Genomic DNA, 24,276 nt, shown 5'->3' with positions numbered 1-24,276 from the left:
AAACGAATAAAGCACGTGGTTAGCTTAAAAAGGGAACTCGCCCGCAGCGCCCCGGCGAGGCTGCGGTAGGTGGAGGAATCGTCGACGCGCGGCCCATCAGCCCGCTGGAGCTTGCCATTGGTGTCAATTGGCGTGGGGGAGGATTTGCAGGTGTCAATGCCAGCACGGTCAAGCAAGTCTTTGGCGTACTGCTGTTGGGAAAGGAAGAAGCAACCTGCGGTGCGCGTGACACGAATGCCAAAGAATCTCTCTAAAAAAAAACCTCATGTCCTTCATGGCAAATTCACCAGTGAGGTGATGAACGATGACCTAACATAAATGATCTGTATCCCTGACCCTGAAAGCCAAAACAGGTTAGGCCGAATGGAAAAACTAGCACACTCTCATGCAGCTGCTCCCTGCGGAAAAATTAAACTCCAGCTCTTTGCCGCTGCCATCCTCAAACAACACATTTTCCTTCTTTGCTGGCCCAAACATATCTAAGGCGCACAACTATATAGTCTGATAAATATGACTTGTATTAAGATGAACTGTCAAGGTTGCACTTGCACCCTTGCAGGAACACCAGAATCAAAGATAGCTCTAAGTCTAAAGCCTCAAGGGACCACATAATAACCAAACTCTGCCTATAGTACCATCTCTGTCACCACAGCGTCATATTATTGTTGAACTGTCGGCGGAACATCTAAGTTTGGGGTATACAATAAATCGAGCGGCGCAAATTACGACGCTGACGGTTCTGGCTCTTTCCCCTTCCTCCCTTTGTTCACAACTTTTGTACTGTCAGCCGGCGGCACGGTGCTAGGCTCCTTGGTGTACATGATACAGTCGTCGAGAGTGTAGATCCTGAAAGCGAGTGAGGATACAGTTGAGGTCTTGACAGCTACTGTGAAGGAGGACCAGTACCACCAATCATTCTTCAAGAACTCGGATCTTATCACTCTCTCCAACATGCTGGTCGCCAGTACCATCTGGAAGAGGCACAGAATAGATACGATTAATCAGTACAGTGGCTAATAACAGCCCTCTCAAGCATTTATTTTGTATGTAGATGATGATGTTAGAGAGATTTTAATATAATGGACAGGCACAAAAATAATAAACACTTTTTTGTGTGTGGCACAAATTAAGGTGAACAAATAGATGATGAAGTCACCTCGGATATTGATTCTGCACGCTTCACAAAAAAACGCCATGAACGCCTTCTCATTTGTTGAGACTTTGAGGCTCTGAAAGCTTCCTCAGGCAACGCTGCTTCTATATCAAGCAAATGGATCTTTTGCTGCTTTAGGATATGGGAGTTTCTTCCTGTAACAGGTCTCAATGATGACTCCGGAACCAAGCCACCGTTAACAGCCAGCAATCTTGTTGGCTTGTCTGTTGCAGAAGATGCTGCTTCCTCACAGGAAGTAGTGTCAGTATCAGGGGCTGGCTCCTTAGTTTTTGACACATTTTCATCACAGGAAGTACTAGCTGCAGGACAATCTTGAGCAGAATTGGACCCCTCCTTCCCTAGCTTTTGTACAGACATTGCCTGGCATTCCTCTAAGGAGCTGGAAACACAATCATCATTTGGGATGTCATCTTGCTTTTTGTTTTTATTCAGAATGACTGGAGGATCAATAAAAGCTGCACGTGAAGGGACAAAAGACGGAACTCCGTTTGATCCAATAAGTCCAATATCCTTCACTATCTCCTTGCTTGAATCATTGGTGGAAAATTTTCTGCAAATCACTTCAAAGCCATATGGGCATGACTTCATCGGTTTTGTGGAGTCAGACTCAGAGGTGGAGCTAGGATGAACAGAATCCTTGTCCTTGTTCACATGTCCATTGCACTTTCCAGCATGATCTTCATACTCCGTTGATGTGAAGTAAGTCTCGTGACATGCTGTGCAGTGGTGTTGAGCAGGCCATATAGGCTCTAAGCAGTCGCAGCGGCATGTTTTCCCCAAAATTGCTGCAGCCTTGGTACTGGGAAGTTCCATAAGCTGCTGCTCGCTGCTGTTCGACGACCCCTGGGATGATACTGGAGGATCACTGAGAACAAAATTACCCAGGTGATGAAGATGCCGCTGCCGCTGCCAGTACTGCTGGATACCACGTTTCAGCTCCTTCTCCCATGGATCGTATTCCCTTAGCCAGTCAACAAGACTATGGATTTCTTCATCCGATTCATAAATGACAACAGATGCAGAATTCCATCCTTTACAATCAGAAGTAGATGGTGGGTCCCTCTCCTTGCTTATCAGCATGCTTCCATCAACGACCAGTAAAGGACGTTTACCAAATCGTCCTAACACCCAGTACAGTCGACCCAACGAATCCTTTCCCAGAAAATCTCTTCTCAGGGTTGCCATATTAAGCTCTGACTCTACTGTGCCAATTGACTCCTGCACTTTTGAAATCTGGTCAGATAAAGTATCCATTTCACCATATGAAGTCCTCATTTCCTCCTTATCTTTCAGATGCTTCAATTCAAAATTCAAAGCATAAAACTTCTTCTGGAGATCATTGAACTTATCTGGACATTTTTCTATATGTTCTCTTATCAGGACTGTGTTGAGCATTTCATCACAAAGAAATTTCAGCATATCGATTCTCTGCATTTTGAAGATAAATGTTAGACAATGTAGGTTGTCACTTTGTCCACTATGAAAATCAACACAGAGAAATTATTAGGTCAAGTAAAATCATATAAAGGAATATAGCGAAATGTGCAATACACAAAGAACTAAAACTTCCAAACAGTAAATAGTAGAGATATCTACTTGAAAGTTGAAACATAGAAGAGAAAACCTTACCTCTTGTGTGCTAAGCTCCCAGTACTCCTTTTGTGCCACTGTTGCAGCTAACTTAATAAGCATGTCATGATAGGGTCCTTTCTGTTGTGGTTTCAAATCCTGAATACCCTGGTCAAGATGTGATTTCTTTTGAGCTGACATGCACGATGGTTTGCCGTGAAATGCATGAGACTCTGCTCCTTTTCGCTGTCGTTTAAAATCCAGAGCACCCTGGTCAAGATGTGATCTCTCTGGCTTTAACTTGCACGATGGGCAGAACCAGTTTCCTCGTGGTATACGAGTTAGTGGTGGACTCAGGCAATAAGTATGGTACTCCGCGTCGCAGCCATCACACAAGAGAACAATGTGATCATCTCTATCAATGCCACATGCTTTGCAAATACCCACCTCCCATGGAGCTTTAGGTAATTTGGTCGCTGCAGTCACAATGTCATGTAGCTCCTCATGGATTTCTGAACCAGTATTCTCATTAGAGAGGTAACTATCAAATCTCTGAACAAGGTCAAGCACCTGCACCAGCCATGTAAAAAGAACAGAAAGCCAAAAGGTTTACTAAAATCCTTGAAAATAATATAACTTAGTAAACAGGAAATTTAACAGTAAGCTAATATATGCTCAAATCAGCATAGATAATCCCAATGAGATGGTACAAAGCTAACTAAGTGACCCATTTCTTTTTCTATTTGCAATATTATCTTGATCAAACAACAAGGAAACACAGAGCATGTTCTGCAATCAAAAGACACAATTTGCTAAAAATGTCCTTTAACCAGTTGAAAAGTAGGTGTTCGAAGCAGTAAACTACCATACAGAGAGGGATAACAAACCTCTGTCTTATACAATTCAAAACTCTTAGAGAATTCTGCAACCATTTCCACTATATCCGTTCGATCGGCACATGCAGCATACGGATTACGGATTACCTGCAGGTAAACATAACAGATCAGCAAATTTGTAGTTTGTGCACAAGCTAACAGACAGTGTGCTGAAACTAGAAAACAAAGTTAACAGTTAGCTTCTGCAGGAGTATTTGCAGGCACATGAAGTCATCCATGGAAAATCTGAGAAAATATCCCATGCGTATGACCAGACCATAGCATAATACAAAAAAGGCTGTTAAAGAAAAATGTACCTCTTGCACATCCTCAAAAAAAGTCTCCCAGGATCCACAGTAAGCTCCCATAGCCAACCTTATATCAATTGTGCGGAAGTCCAAAGGGCGTGGCACCATACCAGAAAACCCAAGGATGCCCTCATCCTCATACTCATTAGAGTTCACTACAATAGTTCCAAGCAGATCCCCAAAAAGCTTATATTCATCTGAGGAAATGGCATGGCGCAGGGCAACACGACACTTCTTCAAGATAATCTCTGAGATGGAAATAGTTTTCCTTCCATTTCTTGGGGTTTCCGGCTTTTGTGGCACTATTGCACGGCATGCCTCTGACAACACAGATAAAACAGCTTTCTGTAACAAGAAAAAAAAACGTTTACTGTATTTTCCAAAGTCCCCTAGTCACAAGGGTCCTCAAAATAAAAGATAGAGAAAAGTATCATGGCAACGAATAAGTCTAATAAGGCAGCGAGCTATGCACTGACTTCTCTTCTGCCAGCTATATATATAGTAAAACTTTGGTTAAACTGCGATGCTGACAGAAACTTTGGTTAAACTTTGGTTAAACTAGAAACGGAATTTATGCATTTGTATTGACGGCCAAGGGAAAAATACATGAGGAGCTGTAATCTAGACTGCAACCCACACAACAAACGGTACTAAAACATAAACTAATACAAACTCATACTTTTATTTTTGCTACCCGTTACTTTTTAAGAGAAAAACACCATAAGCATTGCAGCTCGATCTATCAATGAAAAGGTTTTTATAAGGGCCTGAGAGCAGGTCAAAGCCAGAAAAAGGAAATTAAACGCAGTCTGGAACAGCAATAATACAATGACTGCAGCCTGCAAGAGCATTACTAACCTTGGTTCGTCCAGATGCATTAGCCTTGTAGACCTCTTTACTTATCGAATGTTCCAAAATTTTCCTTGCCCATTCTGGTGGTTTTCGGTCCAAAGCTTGATAGACACAATTTCTAATTCTCGTTCCCACATTTGTCGGTAATTTTCTCACAGGCTCTAGTGCTTCTGCCCAATCTGGCAATGTTCTATTATCAGCAATAGGCACCTCAGCAGAATACTTGTAATCCATCATATAAACCTTGTTTCCTTCACTTGATAGAGAACTGCATATCAAATTCTCTGCCTCCAGAAGCAGCTGAAAGTACAAGACAAAAATTACAGTGCAGCAAAAATAAACATAAATTTTACCATCATCTAAAATAAGAACATGGGAAATTTATAATATCTCTTAGTGGGTGAACAAAACACTATAGATAAATCATACAAGGAACGTAACACAACATCCTTATAAATTATATTCGATATTATCAAAATATCACACAGCTGGACAAGGAATCAATGTAGTCAAGATATCTCCAGCCAAATAAGCAAAACCAAGAATCTTGTCTCCACAGATAATATTTAACAACAAAATTCCTGCAAACAGGTGGAAAAGCTCTGAAAAATATCATAGAAAAAAACAAATGGGCAGAGTCTCGTAACTGATTATATATACTCGCCTTGCTAGGCTTGTACATACCTCTTTTTATTATTACTACGAAATACATATAAATACAGAGTGATGGCATTCCCTGTTGTTTTACCCTAAAAAACAGAAAGCAATACTGATGGTAACAGGTAACCCAAAAAACCAAGGTTTTTTCCTAAGCAGGATAAAACAGGGATATGTGTTATGTCCCTCATGGAAACAACATAGAAACATACTATTATGTAGAGTTAATGTGTATAAAATAATTGTACAGGGTTGCAATCAAAGCAAATATTAATAAAAAGAAATAAAGAGTTAAAAGAAAAATCTAAAAACAGATAGCAAATAACCATAGCATACAGCAAGCTAAAGACAACTCATGTCTGATTGAAGAAGGAAAGGAAGGAATGATCCAAATGAATCACAAGGTTCAGCTAATTGTTGAAATAAAATGCTTACCAGGGCATCCTTCTCCATGCCGGCAACCCCAGGTACTGCTCCGCACAGGATGCCACCATCACCGTGTAGGCAGCGGAATAACTTCACCCTTTCTCGACTGGAAATATCAGACACATCCATGCACCCATTTATGGAAGAAATAGCTAACATATACCTTCTAGCCAACTCTGGCCAAGTCAACTTGTTAGCAGTTAGCATATCAAAGTTAAATTTCTTTGTTGGAATAAGGCTCTCAGTGTCCTTCTTTCTTCCGTGCCTGGCTTTTGATTCTTTGGGGTCAATGTTCAGCTTTGATAATACCTCACCAAAAAGAACCTTAATGAGTGCAAGATGAACGCCGGGTAATATTGTACCAGTGCACCTCCCAAGTGTCTGGGCAGCCAATTTATCTAGACGAGCTTCCTTCATAGAGGAAGTTTCAACAGGAATAAATACAGACACAATCTCTTCATTATTAGAGAGACCAGATTCACTATTTGAATGTGATGTAGAAGCATTTGCAGGGGAATTCATTGGTGAAGAGTAATCCCTACATTCCTGAATGCCCATTGACAGTGTTTCTTTCTCACTTGGCACAAATTGGCCATGGGTCAGCAAGTTCATCTTCTAATTGTTCATATGAAGGCACTTCTTTGAGATCAATGATTTCAGCAAAGCGCCCCAAGAACTCCCATATCTGCAAGAAATTTTCAATAAGATGGATGCAAGAATAAAAATGAAATGCACAACTTTGTAAAGATGTGTTTCTCAAATAGTAGAAACAGTGAAAGATATGTAAAGAGCTACCTGGAAAACATCTGCCGCCGATTCTGGTTGAAGCTTATGGCTAATAGGACGCCCCGGAGGTAGCTTGCGGATGCTAGAACCGCTGGGCTGAGCAGGATCGTGTAGCCCAGTCACCCCACCATGTCTACCATATGGTGTATCTACATTACTTTGACCATGTTTATGCACAGATAAAAGTAAACCACTTGCAACTGTTACAGAAGAACGAAATTCTGCCCTATTGCACAAGAACTGGTAGTTTATGCAAGACCTGGATCTAGGAAGAGACTCCACAATTTCTTGAACAAATTCCAAATCAAGCCCAATTCTATCATGGCATAACCAATTCTTCAGTAATGTATAAGTAGGTTCCACATCATTCTTCTTTTCTGTAACTCGTGGTATACTGGGGCCATTGGATGAGCAAAATCTAGTTAAGGGAGCGTAAGGACCATTAAAGTTCTGACATCCCCTCCCCTTGTTTAATAAATGATTTTCGCTGCTGTGTGTGCATGAGAATACCAGATGCCCATGTTCCTTATACATTTTTTCACATGCTTCCACCATAGCAAAAGAAATCATCCCCCATACTGAAGAGGGCGATGTTCCCTCAAATGTAAACTCACCAATTTGGTCATTAATATTGGCTTCTTTACCTGGTGGAACATTCTCAGAATATGATGGTAGTATTTGTGACATCATATTTGAGCTCTGTACATCATTGCAACATGAAGAAGTCCTTTGATCCTCCGTATCACTGGTAAAAATTGATAAAAATCTTGACTGGTCTCAGAGGGATTATCCACCATCATATAAATATCATCATCCATATCATTAGCAGTATCTCCAATAAAACTGCTACTTTCCTTTGTTTCAGCGGCCTTTCTTGCACCATTCTGAGAGAGAATGGTCGAGGCTTCTGGAAGGGGGAACACTGAACATGGTAACCTTCTGACCTTAAACAAAGGCGCAAAACTCCCTCCATCACACACCTCACACTCAAACAGTGAACCAGTGACTCTATCATGCCAGTAAGATGTAAAACCCACCGGCCATATCTGGTGGCAATTGTAGTAGCTTGCATGTTTATCGATATCTCCCAAGTTAGTTATGAAGAAATCTTGATATTGAACAGGTAGGCCAACCTAGAGTAACAACACAACAAAGCAGTGTTATCAAAATCAGCACCAAAGTGAACGTAAGATAAGAGACTGCAGTATAAAAAACAAAGGCTGTACCAGTAGGAAACAATAACATCTAAAATGGGCACAGGATGAAGAAACAGAATCTGAAACAGGTAATGAGATACTCACACTATGATGATGTTGTTGACGGTTGCAATTTTCCGCAAGAAATTTTGGAGGCTTTGGTGGATTTCTTTCTTCTGCAGGACTCGGGGTTTTTGCTTTCGTAAAAAATGATGGCTCCGTAAAGTGCTGGAACTTCCAAACTTGTGCTTCTCAGAAAACTTGCGAAATGCTGATTTTTGTGGAAAATCTCTTCTCCTGCCGCGTTATGATTTGACCTCTGGTCTATGTTTCCATCAGCAATGAAACTTTGATCCACAGGAGGAAATTGTTGTCTCATGATAAAACAATGAGGAAGACTAAATGCTGGCATAAAGTGATTCCCATCTGCAACATGATAGCCAGAAGTAGATTATTATAAGATGCACCACAAATGATGGTCAATAGTTACATTAGAGACCAGTCAACTATAGCATCAAAACGGTAGCATGACCCATAGTTTTTTTGGAACTGGAATTAAATTGCCCTTTATGGATAAACACATAATACGCCTTAGTGGCCACACATGCACTGAACATGGGGCAAGCAGAAGTTTATCTTCATGGTGTTAGCACAGCAAATTGTTATCTAAAAAGTTACAGTGCATAAAAGATTAAAAGGTGTGAAAATCTACAACAAAAGGAAAATACATCTCTCTTGCAGTACATATGATTGCTCTAATATCCTTACCAAAACGAGTTATATTATTCAACTGCAGCCCCTCAAAATGTGGAGTAGCCAATTCAGTCAAATGAGCTCCATCAACAACACTTACTCTGCGAGGATCAAAAGAAAATATTAACTCTTGTGATGATAATGTCTGTACAACAAAGGTTATTAGAAAAATTCCTATTACATTTCTGATATTGTTATTCCAGAGCACCCAAAAACAGTCCATTTTATAAATTTTATCGCAAAATAGTTGCCACAAGTTTTTTTTTGCAATAAACAGAATTTCAAGAAATCGGAAGTTTGTTTTTTCTTCAAACAGATCTTTCAAGAGTAGTCAAAACAATAACCACGTGACAATAAAACAGCGAGCATCATGTAGAGTAATGAAAGCACTGCTCTGTAACACAATGAACCAGCTATAGAAAATGCAAGCATGCTTTCAACGCTTATTCTCTTCAGCATAGCACATAAAAGTAGCCTAAAACAATGGAAGGATATTAATGATTTGATTGTTCTACAATTTAGTTTACAGTACTACTGAGAATTAATGGAGCGCAACCTATTCAAACTGTTATGGTTGTAAACTTCTTAACACACTGATATGCAAAGACAACTCAATAGAGAAAATTCAACGCCATAATAATCACTAAAGGTACAGAACAACAATCATCAAGATAACTAAACATTGTACAGAACGATGGCACATATATACGGCCAAGTCTTGATAATAATCACTGTAGGTACTTTATGTACTTTAACAAATTCCACGTCACTGTTCCAGCATGTATATCTTACAAGAAATGGCTGTACATATAACCAATAAAGTAGAACAATTTGGTGTAGGGACACCTGGTTGAATGATTTCTGTAAGTACATGAGCATTTGTATTTATGTGGATCTAAATGTGATATGAAAATAAGTAGAAGAGAAGTAGAAAAAAAGGGCATACATGAGGGTTGATGATCGAAAGCATAGAACGTTACTTTCTGACCGACATTCGTTTTCTATAAATTTAGTGTGAAATATATCTTTTCAAAATACAAGAACCAAGCAATCTGACACGTGACCATGGCCCAGTCTCCAAAGGAGACTATCCTTGCAATATGTATGGAATAACTCAACCAAAATAGGAAAGGACTAAAACCATAACAGCAGTGCACTCTAACCTACACTTGATGTCAGGTCAGAATCCATCACTAAGCAGTTTCACAAATGCTCGCCTAATCTTATAGGCTGTATATGATATTGAAATGCTTAATAAAGGAAAGGCGTCATTTGCTAGCAATTGGGTAAAATGCATATGAACTGATCAGAAATATTTGCAGCCATGTGAGAGTTGTCATCAATGAAAAAAATAGCACGATACCCGCAAAAAATAGCACACAATGAAATATAGCTTCGCCCTTCTCCAGATGCTACACAAGTTATAGCGCGCTAATAGCATCCTATATTTGAAAATAGCATTTTGCAAAAAAGAAATGCCAAATATATCCAGAAATAAAGGATTTCAGCAACTACATTTTTCCAGGAACAATACATGCACAAGGTCCAATTCCATGACATAAACATGCACATTCATTTCATACCCAGATTCAGAAGTAGTTTGGGCTTGCAGAGGACAAACAGTAGTAAATTAGTAATACAAGAGAAGAACAAGTGGACACGCATAGATAAGATACCATCAAGCACAACAGATGTAGTATTAGGTTGATACCAAGTACTTATAATTATAGGAAACTGTAGTTCCACTATAGGTGATCTAACATAGAATCAACATGTTTTGTTCAATGAAAAAATTGCAACCGACGAGGAGCAACAAGGCGGCGGCAAGTTCGGCGCGACTAGCTTCCTCTGCCACGGCGACAGGAGTAGCAGGAGGATGATGACGATGGGGACTTGGGCGAGGAAATAGAATGAGGCCGACACTGCTACTTGGATACCGGATGAAGAGAGGATGCTCTCACTTGCCGGCTGACTTGCCAGCACTGGCGGCTTGGCTGACATCGGCATGGCGCCACTGACTTGTTGGAGTTGGAGATGTGGCTGACACCGCTACTTGGAGACGGGAGGAAGAGAAGCCGCTGCCGCGCACAAACCACCGCCGTCTCCTTCACTCATGAGTCACGAGCCGCCACCGCCGCCCTAGGTCAAGAGCTATTGAACTAGTGGAAAATGGGGAATGAGGGTCACGAGTTGGCTAGATTAGGTCGATGGGCTGTTGCATTTGTTGCGTCTACGAGAGAGAGTGAGAGTGGGTTGGGCCGATATCAGATGGTTCGTGTGAACGCTAAAATGCTAAAATGTTTTTTTGTTTAGCGCCGAATTAGCACCGTAGCGAGCAAATTAGGTAAAACATAATGTGGCCCTTCCCGATATGCTATAGCAACGCTATAAGGCCAAAATAGCGCGCTATTTTTTAGTTGGTTGTTATGTTAAAAGAAGAATAGAATAGATGATTAGTGGGTTTTCTATACATAACTTGTTAAGGGATGCCCTTGTAGACCTCGGATAACTCGCAATTAGGAAAGGCATTCCTGACATCAAGTTGAGAGACAACCTATTGTCAAACAGAAGCCACAACAAGGGTGCAAACTATGTTTATGTGGGCAACATGAGCAAATGCCTTGTCTTAGGCATGACCATGCTCATGATGAAAGCCGAGCAATAAGACGAGCCTTGTAGCACTCAAGAGAACCATCACAACCAGTCTTAACCTTGTAGACCCACTTACAATTGATGGGAGTGTGTCGGCGGGCAAAAAGGACACGGGTGGGGTGGACGCTCGAAGGCACACGAGAGTGGCTTTCCAACAGGCCCGATGGAGATGAACGGCAACCAAGTGAACCTGATTAGAGCGAGACAGACAATGATTGTCAATCTAGGCAATGCGAATGTGACTAGGAACATGGGGATGCAGCGACAACAAGGGGATGAGGATGGTGATGAGAGATCAAGAGGAACTCGACTAGAGAAGACCGATAGAAAAAAGATTAGGAGAGAGACGAGTTGCGGCTTCATGAGGAAAAATCAAATCCCTAAACATAACTTCTGGCACCATGCGAAAAAATATGCAACTTTTATTTCCACGAGGCCATAGGCTGTGGCCCCATAAGGCAACAAAACTAAGAGATGATATTGTGGTCACCCACATGTGAGGGGAATGTGATTTGGATAATTACTGAACTGGACCATTTAAGAATCCAATTTATAAATAGGACATGGTATGAGATTTTTAACATCTAGACACTATATGCTCCGATTTCGAACCCGGCACACTAGATATATTATTCCTAATATGCGACGGTACTAGGATTATGGAGTCTTTTAGCAAGATTAACCAACCCTCTTAAATAGGATAATCTGACTTCAATAGAACTTGAATAACAAACTTGTCATATGGACATTACTTGTTTATGGCATGGTGTGGTTGCCTCCTAGTGTTTTACTTGTGAAAGTTTACAGCCTTCTAGAGTTTATTATGTGCTTCTAGTTGTTATATATGCCCTTTACTCTTGTGATTTTGTCTGACATTTAAATACTCTCCGCATGTGTATTACCCATTCACTTGTGTCTATTATCATAATGAGGCAGTACACTACCCTGCCAAGTCTAGCTCCGACATCATCTGTATTTGTATCTGCATACTAGTGCTATCCACTCTCCTTCTAAATCCAACAAAATAATGTTGTATAGGGCATGGTCTGAGCAGTATCCGATCAAATCCACTGCACTTGTACCTGTAGGCTACAAGGAATGGATCATGCTCCACGCCACCGATGACGAATAACACCCTAAGGTGTGAAGACATTAATCATGAAATTACATCATACTTCCTATTCTTTGGTGGAGACACCAATGGTAGAAAAATAGGATGAAATGACATAATGTGGGCAAGGGTTGTAGTGGGTCACCAACACCGAGGGGGATGGCGGCAGGGTGGCATCAAGACATCATACGTTGAGTTCCGTTGCTCCTTTATTGTGGCGAATGTTTCCACCACACCCTCCTATATGATCATAACATATTGTAGGCGGTTTGATGTTCTCGAAGGTATCCATGGGTGGGTATGGCCACCATATTGTTGTTTCTGGCCTCCAACTTGCCCTAAGAATACTTGATGGCAAAATCAATGATGAGCACAAGGAATTATGTATCTTCGTACATGGCGCGGTAAATGTCATAGGAAGTTGTTGGTTGTTCCTTGAACAGGACGAGGCACAAGTCAAAAGAAGAATGTATGCTTGGAAGATAATTTACTTCATCATTTATTGTTTTCCTCTCAAGCATATGGTCTTCTACATACATAGGAAACGCCTCTTAGCAAGTTCGCCATGAAGATATTGTTAAATGGGAAAAATCTTCAATCCAGAAAATATGGCAATGTGATAATGAGCAAACCGAGTACACCCTCAATCCCAAGGATTCCCATAGATCTTGCAATATGTGAGTCCTCTGGGATGTAGGTTGTCAACTCAATATAAGAGGTTACTCAATGACATGGCTCGCATGATGTCTCTTCCTTGATTCATCTCCCCTACATGGCCTAAGGTAATTCCCTTTGTGTGGCAAAATTGTCACATAGAAGTTCACATAGATGCCATCAGCTAGATAGGGGGATACAGTGGCATACCCCTCCGAGAATCACCATCGATGCGTGCGTTGAAATGTAATGTCTCATGAACTTAACTAATCGGTTGTGTAGAAGGTCCCACTTAGACTTCTATGAAGATGCACTGAATTGTGCCGTGGTTCCTTAAACTCAAAAATACAAGTGACATTGGCGATCAAACATTATTTGTCTTAAACCTCGAGAGTTTGCTACTCCAAGTCTTCAGAAAGTATCTAATAGCTTTTTAATGTTCAGACACAACAACGATTCCAATTTCACATCATAACTATGTTTATAGTTGGTCGAATGACAGAAAGAAAGATACGTTCACATCTCAATCGAACCGTTATAAGGATTTAGACAAAATGACCATCTACAAGTAATATGTAAGAAAGAGTTGCCCGATTAATGAAAAATAATGGAAATAGTTAAAATTGGCAATAGCAGCTGCAAGTAGAAACATAATGACGATAATTTTTGAGCCGCGACAATGGTCGCGGACTCCTTATAAGGGTATACATAAATGCCAAATGGGCAATGTTAGGGAAGTCAACAAACCAAAACCACGCATCCTCCGCCTGAACAACACGGGCGGCCAGCCGATCCATATTTTCAGGCGGCCGTCTTCCTGAGCATCCTCTCCTCGTTGCTGCCAGGAGTGGCAGCCGGGCTTGCCCACATAGCTGACGACGGTGGCAGGGCTCCCTTCCTGTTTTCGTCCAATAGCCCTTGGCGATGTACTTTGCGACGGCTTGACTCAGTAATGGCACACGTGATGCAACAACGACATCAGTTCGTGGCTGGGCAGGGGCTACATCACGCCTTCCTATTCCCGATGGCGTTGTCTTGCCGCACGCGCCCCAGTGGTGGAGGAAAGGGAGCCGACAAAGCCACCATGTCCTCGATCTGGAGAGCCTGTTCATCTAGCAGGGGCTAGCACTGCTCCTAAAGCGCTTCCTCAGAGTTATGGCATGGTTGGATGAGGAGGTGGCAATGCAACATATGCCGCGACCATCGCCCGTGTACCAAAGGGTATGTGACGGTGGCCATGCAATAGATGTCGCAGCCATCAGGCCCGATATGGCCGATGTGCTGTTGGGTACTATCGGTCATGTTTGGCTAACTAGCGTTGCCTTCGTCGATGTGGCATCAGCCGAAAAATGGTCGCCGAAAGGGTTGGACCTCGAGATCCAGCAAGGTTCATGTGTAATCTGCTGCCACATGCAACGACGATGGTAGTTGCGGCATGTGGTGATGTCTCATGTAAATCTATCATCTACTGCCACTTGTGAGGATGGTGTTGGTATGCCTAATCGTCTCAAACTTGGGATTTGGGCGGTACATGTGACCTTCTGCCCTCATCAAAGTATGTGTTGTGTTTTGGCAAGCGAATCTTGTCATGGTTCGACCGCATGCTCATGTGGGCATGGTCATCTCTTGCGTGACATCTCACGTCATGACCATGCACATATGCAGTTGTCGGGGTCGTGGAAAGTGGAGGAGATAACACATGATGATTTCGATTGGGTGGTGCTTCTGCAGTACCCGGTCTTGAGCTCTCGGGGAAAACCCTAGGTCTAACCTTGGTTGGTTATACCTAGCAATGGTGGTGCTTTTGCGTGATTACCCTGTTGAAGGCATTGCTTGCAGTTTTCTTGGACCTGATCTTCAGGGTGAAACCCCATGATCTGGCCTTCAATGGTGGATCCGACGACGGGAACGCTTATACGTCGTTTCTTTGATGAGGGCATTTCCTTTGTAGAATCCTTCTCATAGTAATATGTTGTCAAAAGATGGTTGGTGTTGATGGTCCTTGTATATATCGTCGATCGTTGTTGGGTTGCTTTAGACTTTTTCTTTTCTTTCTTTCACCTTGGCATAGATTCGGTCTTATATGACTTTTCTTTTTGCCAATGTGATCCTTGTGTGCGTCTGTAGTGGTGGATGTGTGCATCTTAGTTATGCAGAGGTCGGGTGCGTGTTCATTATGTTTGTATCACTCAATGCTACACTATGAGTTAATAAAAACACCCTTTGTCGAGAAACAAAAACATCAGGGAAAACAAGTCATGGGCGAGAGAAGATACTGGAGTTGGACCATGCTCGATCGAATTAGGATGGACCATAGGGAAGAAAGCAATGGAAATGATTCAATACAATTGGTCAAATAAGGAAGGGTTGTGACAATCCAAGGAAATTACTGCCTAAAGGAGACAAAAACTTTGAAGATTTTTGTGGCTTTGGATGAAGTTGAAGACATACAAAAAACTCGATGGAGTAACAAATAACCATGGACATGCCAAATTAAAAAGATCCTTTAGAGATCTAGCTAAAGAATGCGTAGCGAGGTCGAGAGGTCAAGGTCGATAATCCTAAATCTGAAGAAAGAAAGCTAACAACAAGAGTCGTGTCCACTGATATTGAGCAATGACACGAAGATAACTACACAAGAGGCACTGAAATAGATTGCCATGGTGATAGAGGTTAGGCGTGGATGCTAGCAGAAAGACGCAGTACATGTTTGTGCAAGATAGAGATACTGTTCAGAATGTTGTGACTCGCAACAAATTATAATCGTAACAAGAATGTTGATTTCATTCAATCTTGTAGAAGATTTATGGATTATGTGAATACAAAAGAACTAGTTATGTGGGCAGGTGACACCAGAGGTACATGAGTGCATTCAACCATCGACCATGTGAGCACTCCGCCCATCCTCTTTTTGTCTCTCTTACCATACATCAGTAAGCCTATTTGTCAAGGCGTTTAGGTGCCTTCTTTGTTAGGCTTGTGTTTGGTGGTTGTGGCCCCTTGGTGGTCTCCCAACTCCATCCTCGCCCTAGTGTGGCCATCACAATCTACCTCGTAGAGCTAGTGATTCTCAATGCTCATTAATTTGGGCTTTGCGCCTTCTCTACTATTTGTATGTCTGAGCAACAGTTTGGCAGCCTGCCTTGCAAGGGGTTTTCGGTCATATTAGGTTCTCACCACTTGAGCTAGGCAACTCATGTGGCTGTGCAAAACCTATATGGTTGGCCTGGCTTGTGCGGGTTTGATCTTTTGTGGTTTCATCACCGAAGACATGGAGAAACATAAGACATTAGATCGAAAGGACATTGATGTAACTTCCGGTTTTATCATGGATCTTCTTTGTTGGTGGTATTCCAGTTGTTCTGGTCCATTGTACTATCGTTAATCAATCAATAAAGATAGCCCATTCTAACGGAATCCCCATCTACCATTTCCTCTAGATTAATTTCCATCTGCAGCTCCGCAGCCAGATACCTTCGTCGCCGATGCTTCATTTCCTTCTACTCACTACTAGTGATCCATTCTCCAATTAATCACACCAAGCCAAATCATCTTCTCTTGTGAACCCGGTAGATTCATTAATTTACTGGAACATACTAGGTGATACCTAACCCCAAACTTAATGGACCGAAAGAGAACCCACAAAAGAGTTCATGATACACATTAAAGAGAACTAGTTCAAATTTCCACTAGAATTTTGGATAAAGAAAATGCCATACAGCAATATCATGCAACAATGCAAGAGAAACCAATAAGATACCTTCACATTGAAAGAAAACAAGAACAACTACAAATTTCTCTCCTACAGATTGCGAGTCAGGGTGATTTTAAAATTCCCTAAGGCTGAACTGCATGTACAAACATGCAGGTGTCCTACTTCAATAAACTAGTAGCACAAATCAAATTAGCACCACAACTAGAACAAAATAAAATTATCATTGCGCATGCCCTCACTGTGGTGAAAGGGTGACAACATTAAATTAGCTGCAATATCTCATATACCATGTTCTTTGTAGTAAATCAGGGAGAAACATGTAACAACCACGAATGACTACAGTGTAATACCTAATTTAATAGCCCCTAAAATAAGATGCAACACGTACCATGCCGCACTAATGCTTTAGAAAGCCACTGCTACCAGTTGCTAATTATAGCATTTCTTCTAAACCAAGTCATTTAGGTCTCAGTGTTATCAAGTGTTATCAATAGTCAAGCAAAGCAGAAAAATCCAAAGAACATACTAGATTCATATGCTATGTTGATAGCAAGTGCATCTGTGTAATCATAAGAAGTAGCAAACAAACATCATGTCAAGTTCTCGACTGGACTCACCATTAGTACTACCGGCGTTTCATGAAGAACAATCTACCTACTTCTTAGAGCTAGTATATATAAAATTCACTTATCAAAACAAGATCTAAAATCACAAGGAGATTATTAAGAGGGAGCTGAGATAACTGCGTGGTGATGTCTCAACTCAAAAGTTATTATTTATCTATTGGATTAAATTTAGCTCTACAACTATCAAACTCATCAATCAATATTGTGATATCATCTGGGTGAACTCTGTAGCTATTATTTTCAGAAGTAGCAAATAATGTCATAAGTCATCTCCCATCTCCCAAAACTGAAGGACAAATCTAATTATATTTTTTGGGGTCTGTCTGCACTAGTTGTTGCACAACTAAGTGACTCAATCAAACATAAAAAGAAGAGAAAAGGGAAAAAAGAAAACACACGGATGAAGGAATCTCCCCGAAAATCAATGACATAGGACTTAATTAGATGGGCACACCAAGATGTGCTTTAGCCAAACCGTAGAAACAAGGAAGACACATCTAATCTGTAAATTTAATCAATTGTGTTGCGTCCTAAGTTAGCCCGTTAATTAGACCATAGGTTATACAATCTACAAGAAAAATAACTGCGCGGTATACCTTCAGACTCGATTGCTGGAGGAATAAACTATGCGATCGCCGGGCTCGTGTACTCGATGGCATGATGCATCGATCGGTACCACGGCAGGAGGATCTACACGGGCTATCATGGCGCTCTGTGGCGTCTGGCGATCGACTAGCGCTGCTGCCGGCGCAGAATCGATCTGAACGCAACGGTGAGATGGTAGGCTAGGTCAACTCACGGTGCTGGCCTAAAGATAAAACATGGGCTTGTTTTGGGCTTGGGCATAACACACAACTATTAGCATACAAGGCCACAAGTCCACAACTACTATTCTTCTCAAAAAAAAAAAGGCCGCAACTATTAGCATGGTATGTATATACGAGAGCTCCTATATGCCGCCCGTGAGCGTCCAGATCGACGCGGCAAACGGACCGGCCCAATAAGCACGCGTCGAGCAAAATTTCGAAAACGAAGCATTTTAACAAGTTGGGATCGAACTCCCGACCTCAATCTTGATCCGAGCGAGCCAACCAGCCGAGCTAGCTTCCTACGACGGTAAAATTGCAGCGCCTATCTTAAAGTAGAAATGACAGCGGCAAATAATATATTTTTTTTAAATAAATATTTTATAATATGCGTTGAACAAATTTTAAAATACAGAGAACTTTTTTTAAAGAAACACTGGAAAATTTTCAAGTACACAACTGAACATTTTGTAGTATACGTTGAACAATTTTTTTATATATGATGAACAAATTTTAAATACACAATTAACATTTTTTAATATACATTGAACAATTTTATAATATACTATGAACATTTTTGTAATACACGATGAACAATTTTAGAACGAAATAAAATTAATCTCAGTATATACTTCTCCGGTATATATACCGGCCAGTGCAATAAACTAATAACACAAATCTAATTAGTGCCAAAACTAGAACGAGATAAAATTATCTTTGTGCATGGCCTCATTGCCGTGAAAGGGGCAGCAAATTAGCTGCAGTATCTCATGCGTATACCCTGTTCTTTGTAGTAAATCAGGAAGAAACATGCAAAACCCACGAATTACTCAACACTAAGCATGCTGCACTCTTACTACAAATTAATGCTTGAGAAAGCCACTGCTACCAGTTATTAACAGTCAAGCAAAGCAGAAAAATCCAAAGACAGCAAGTGCATGCATCTACCCTGTTCTTTCTAGTAAATCAGGGAGAAACACATGCAGAAACCACGAATTACTCAGTGTGGCCACTAGATTAAAAGAAGGCGCAACACTATGCATGCTGCACTCTTTCTTACTCTTGTTAATTAAAGCAATTATTTTAAACCAAGTCATTTTGGTCACAGGGTTATTATTAACAGTCAAGCAAAGCAGAAAAATCCAAAGACCAGATTCATATGCTGTCTTGGTTGACAGCAAGTGCATCTGTGTAATTAATCATAACAAAGTAGCAAACCAAACCTTCTCGATTGGACTCGGGAATCAGGATTACCATGTGAAAAGTACTCTCCCTCCGTCCGATTTACTACCCGTACGTCAAGTAATTCCAGACGGGATGAACAACAAATCTACTAGGCACTTCTTAGAGCTATATATATAATATTCGCTGAACAAAAAAAGATGTAAAACCTTAAGGAATTGATCAAGAGGGAGCTGACATAACTGCCTGGTGATGTCTCGGGCGGTGACGCATTCTGGGCACATCCAGCCCTCGTTCACGGCCACCGGAGGCCGCCGCACGACGTTGACGCAGCCTTGGTGGAGCCCACGTTCGCAGGCGTCACAAATTATTGTTGATCCCGGCAGCACGGGGAGGCCGCAGGCAGCGCACATGTGCCGCGCTGGCGGTGGACGCGGCACCTCCACCGACGAACCTGCCGTCGCGGCCACAACGGCCGACCTCCACCATTCCCCACGGTGGTACGCCAGCGCTATCTCGCCGGCTTGGTGCGCGAGCAGCCGCTGAGCCTGCACGTCGGCGGGAGGCGGGAGCTGTGGTGACCGCGGTGGCGGCCGCGGCGGCAGCAGCGGAGGAGCAAAAGCGGGCGACTGAAGAACCGGTGGCGGCAGCACCTCCAGCGATGAACCAGCGGTCGCGGGCGCACTGGCCGTAGCAGCAGCTAATTTCCAGGATTCCGCACGGTGGTACGCCAGCGCTAGCTCGCGGGCCTGGTGCGGGAGCAGCGGCTGGGCATGCACGTTGGCGAGAGGCGGGAGCTGGGGTGGCGGCGGCGGCGGAGGAGGAGGAGCAGCAATGGGGATGGCGGCAGCGAACTCGTGCGGGGGCGGCTGGTGAACCGCCGGCGGTGGTGACGGCGGGGGCGGCTCGTTGAGGTCGATGTCGAGATGTGGCGGGCGATCCATGGCGAACAGGGGATCAGGGTCGCGCTCAAGCTCAGGCTAGGGTTCAATTCCGGGCATAGCAATGGGGAGGAAGGGAGGAGTAGGTTAGAGAGACAGAGCGTGCAAGGTAAAGCACAAGCGCACGAGGGAAGCAGGGCTGGGATCCCGGGGAGAACAAACGGACGGGCGGACGGAACACGTGGACGAGTGGCCCGGGACGCGTAGGTGGAGATGGGCTGTCAGTGAGCAATGTCGTGCCTACGTAGATGGGTTGCGGTGGTGCGGAGCGCGTGACAGGAGCTCTTTCGCCTGTGGAGTGGTGCTCTACCGTCGGTTGGTGTTAACTGCGTCTACTGTCAGTTGTACACAGAGACAAAATATGTTAAGTGTACTGGTAAGATATGCAAAAGCAGCTTTTAATTGCATGCTTTGCTGAAATACGAGATATACATGGAAATCATTCATTAATGTCTTTATTTATTAGCATCTATATTACTATTATATATAAAAAATCTTGTATTAGTTCGGTGCTTTGCTGGAATACGAGAAATTTACTGAAATCGTTCATTAATGTCTTCTTATTATACGAAATATATAGAAACCATTTATTAACATATATCTTGGAAAATCTTGTATTATAATTGTGTGCTCTGCTAGAATAAATCAGTCATAAATATATATTTTGATATGGACGAACAACTGGCTGGACGCGTAGGTGGAGATTGGCTGCGAGTGAGCAATGCCGTGTCTGGGGAGATGGGAAGCAGTGGCGTGCAACACGCGACGTGAGCTCTTTTGGCCCGCGGAGCGGTGCTCTACCGTCGGTTGGTGCTGGCTGCATATACCGTCAGTTGTACACAGAGACAAAACGCGTTCAGTGTACTGGGTGATAACGCATGCAAAAGTAGCTTTCAGTTGCGTACTTTGCTGGAATACGAGATATACATCGAAATCGTTCATTAATGTCCTCATTTATTAGCATTTATCTCACTACTAGTATATAAAAATAAATCTTGTACTAGTTTTGTGCTTTGCTGGAATACGAGGTATATATTGAAATCATTCATTAATGTCGTCCTATTATAGAAAATAGAAACCAATTATTAACATATATCTTGGAAAATATTGTATTAATGTGATCACATCTGTAGTCCTAATGATTTTCTCAGATAATGATTGTTATTGTCGTGACTTTTTATTTGCGACTTGAATTAGAGTATGTCAAAGCTATAAATAAGAAATATAAAACAATGATGGATATTGTCTACCTTAGTAATGGCTTGCAGATTTTCTAAAAAGCAATTTTATGAAGAGAAAGATTGATGTCAACTTACTTTGGTATTGTATATGTTGGCCTTCGTTGGGTTTGGATGTTAGTTTACACACTGCCAAAAGAGGTTCAGTGCACATTTGTGGGTTTCATTAAGCAACCCTTTTTCGGTCATAAACGAGAACCAAATATTAAGGTATTTATTTAATGGATTTTTAGATTTCTGCCCTTAGCCGGTGCTCGCCATACGATTTTGCCCCTACTTTCAAAGGGTTCTCAGTTTTGCCCTAAACAACATGACATATACTGGCACAGTGAAACGTCTTTGACAAGATGGGAATTAAACATAAGGGGCATTTGTATAACCAAACACAATTGCTTTGGGGCAAAATTGAGCATAGTTTAAAACTAAGGGCAAAACTATCGAACAAGGCACAAATATGAAAATCTCTTTATTTACATGTCATGTGTACGACGCAAAATTGAACCAATAAAACTCTAAAGGTGGAGATATTTTTGACTTGTCATAGTAACTGGTAACTAATCTTTTTATGATGATATGTTAGTAGTGACCAACTGGTGTGTTTACAAATTATAAAAGTTCCATTTCATTGTTGTTATGGTAATTTATCTAAAAAATGTTCACATGTTAATGTGATTATATATTGCAGAATCGATGAACTTTTGATAATAATTATTAGTATAATTGTAAATTTATTTTCATCCTAGTTTAGAGAATATCTTAGCCATAAATATTGAATAATAACCAAGTATAGAAAGCATTTAGGTATGGTATGGATATTTTTGATAAATAAATTTTCAAGGGATTTTTTAAATTTTTATCAATGGCAAAACCTACATTGTATTGATTTGGGTTTATCTTCACTGTTGGATAGTGTGCTTGTTGTCAGATATCCAACAAGCTTGAGTTTGCAGAAGTTATGACAGTTTTTGTCTTACTTGCCTTCCTCATTTGTGCTTGGGCCTTTGGCAGAGCCCAAGCAGTAGTAGCACGTGGCTCCACGGTAGTACCGCTTAGGCGGTACTTCCGCTATGAACTACTACGGCTACTACCACTTGGGAAATGCCTTCTCTCTACTCTCTATTAGCTCGCGGTAGTGGCAGAGTAGTATTGCTTGTGCGGTAATTCCGCCTATTACTACCGTTGCTACTTCCGCTTTGTGTTCGAGGAGTGTGCAAGCTTCTGTTGCCCATTTTGCTCTCGTAGTAGTTGGACGGTAGTTACATCGTAGTACCGCTTTGCGCGGTACTTCCGCTCTGGTGCCGCTCCACTGCTGCTGGTCCCTCTATATCCAGTGACAGTACCGCTCACTATAGCCAGTAGTACCGCTCACTGTAGCTAGTAGTACCGCTCCGGTGGAACTACAGTGCTTGCACTCTGCAGTACACACTGGCTGGGATTGGAACTACCGCTCTCAGCGGTAGTACCACTCCCCCGAGCAGTAGTACCGCTTGAGAACGAGCAGAGTGCATAACGGTTGGATTTGAACCCCCACTATAAAGGTGGTCTTCTTCCCCATTACCCCTGATGGTTCTTGGCAAGCTTTCTCCTCCATTGTTGACCTTCAAAAAGCTTTGCTTTCTCTCCATTCCTCCCATGATTCTTTTTTTTTTGAGGGAACACTACTAGAAAAAGGCCTACTAATGGCGCACCTAATTTGGCCATTAATGGCGCATTAGTGGTGCACCATTAGTGCCACGCCATTAGTATATTTTACTAATGGCGCACCACTGGTGCGCCATTAGTATCTGGTATACTAATGGCGGATCACAGATGCGCCATTAGTATATACAATAATGCGCCATTAGTATGCCTCCCAGGGGGCCATGTATACCGAGGTGCTTTGGCATACTAATGGCGCACAACAACAAGATGCGCCATTAGTAACTTCGGCATACTAATGGCGCACTGTCTAATGATGCGCCATTAGTATCCTTTGGCATACTAATGGCGCACTGTGATGTGATGCGCCATTAGTATGAATATTAGGTTTTTTTATTTTTTTATTTTCTATTTTTGCACAGGTTACAAAATGTATAATTGGACAAAATATAGACAGCACACATCAACAACAGATTCATCGAATACAATAGAAGATTAGTCTCTGAATACAATTCATCATATTAGTCTCTGAATACAATTCATCATATTAGTCTCCGAATTGAAAAGACCGAACAAAGATAGAACATTATATTACAAGTCTCGAGACCGCGAGTAGCGAGTTTGTCTTCACATTACAAGTCGATATCGATCATCTAAACTACCATCACATAGAAGAGAGCTGCGGTCATCACGATGAGCATCATCATGATGAAACTCGTCTTCATCCGGTTCCTCCAACGCTCCCTCCCCTCTCCCGCTAGATAGCGGGCGTATCTAGATTCGGCCTCGGCCCTAGTGGTGTACCCTTTGTAACTGTTACCGCTGAATCGGTGAACCTGTCTCCGACACTCCTCCCAGTCGTCGTAGACTCCGGGAACCTTACCCTTGTACACGACATACGACGGCATCGCTATGCACTAGCCAAACGAAACGTTAGTACCAATTCACAGACAATACATAAGCAATATATAAGTATGCAACAGAACGATCGGAAGAGAAAAGCAAGACATTAATAGCATCGATTACATCTAAGTTGAATGACTCTCGAAACCAAAGAGACATACTACAAGTTCATTAAAGTTTAATTACAACATGAGCCAATCGATGTTTCAGAACT

The 24,276-nt window shown here is 41.9% G+C and overlaps 1 pseudogene; it reads right to left on the bottom strand.

The window, feature by feature from the left end:
* Nucleotides 1-443: 443 nt before the first annotated feature.
* Nucleotides 444-20,454, bottom strand: LOC123135467 (methyl-CpG-binding domain-containing protein 9-like; annotated as a pseudogene).
* Nucleotides 20,455-24,276: the final 3,822 nt, after the last annotated feature.

The sequence above is a fragment of the Triticum aestivum genome, chromosome 6B (genome assembly GCF_018294505.1).
Source record: "Triticum aestivum cultivar Chinese Spring chromosome 6B, IWGSC CS RefSeq v2.1, whole genome shotgun sequence".
NCBI lineage: Eukaryota > Viridiplantae > Streptophyta > Magnoliopsida > Poales > Poaceae > Triticum > Triticum aestivum.
The sequence above is the reverse complement of the archived record's forward strand: the minus strand, read 5'-3'. Positions and strand labels throughout refer to the sequence as shown.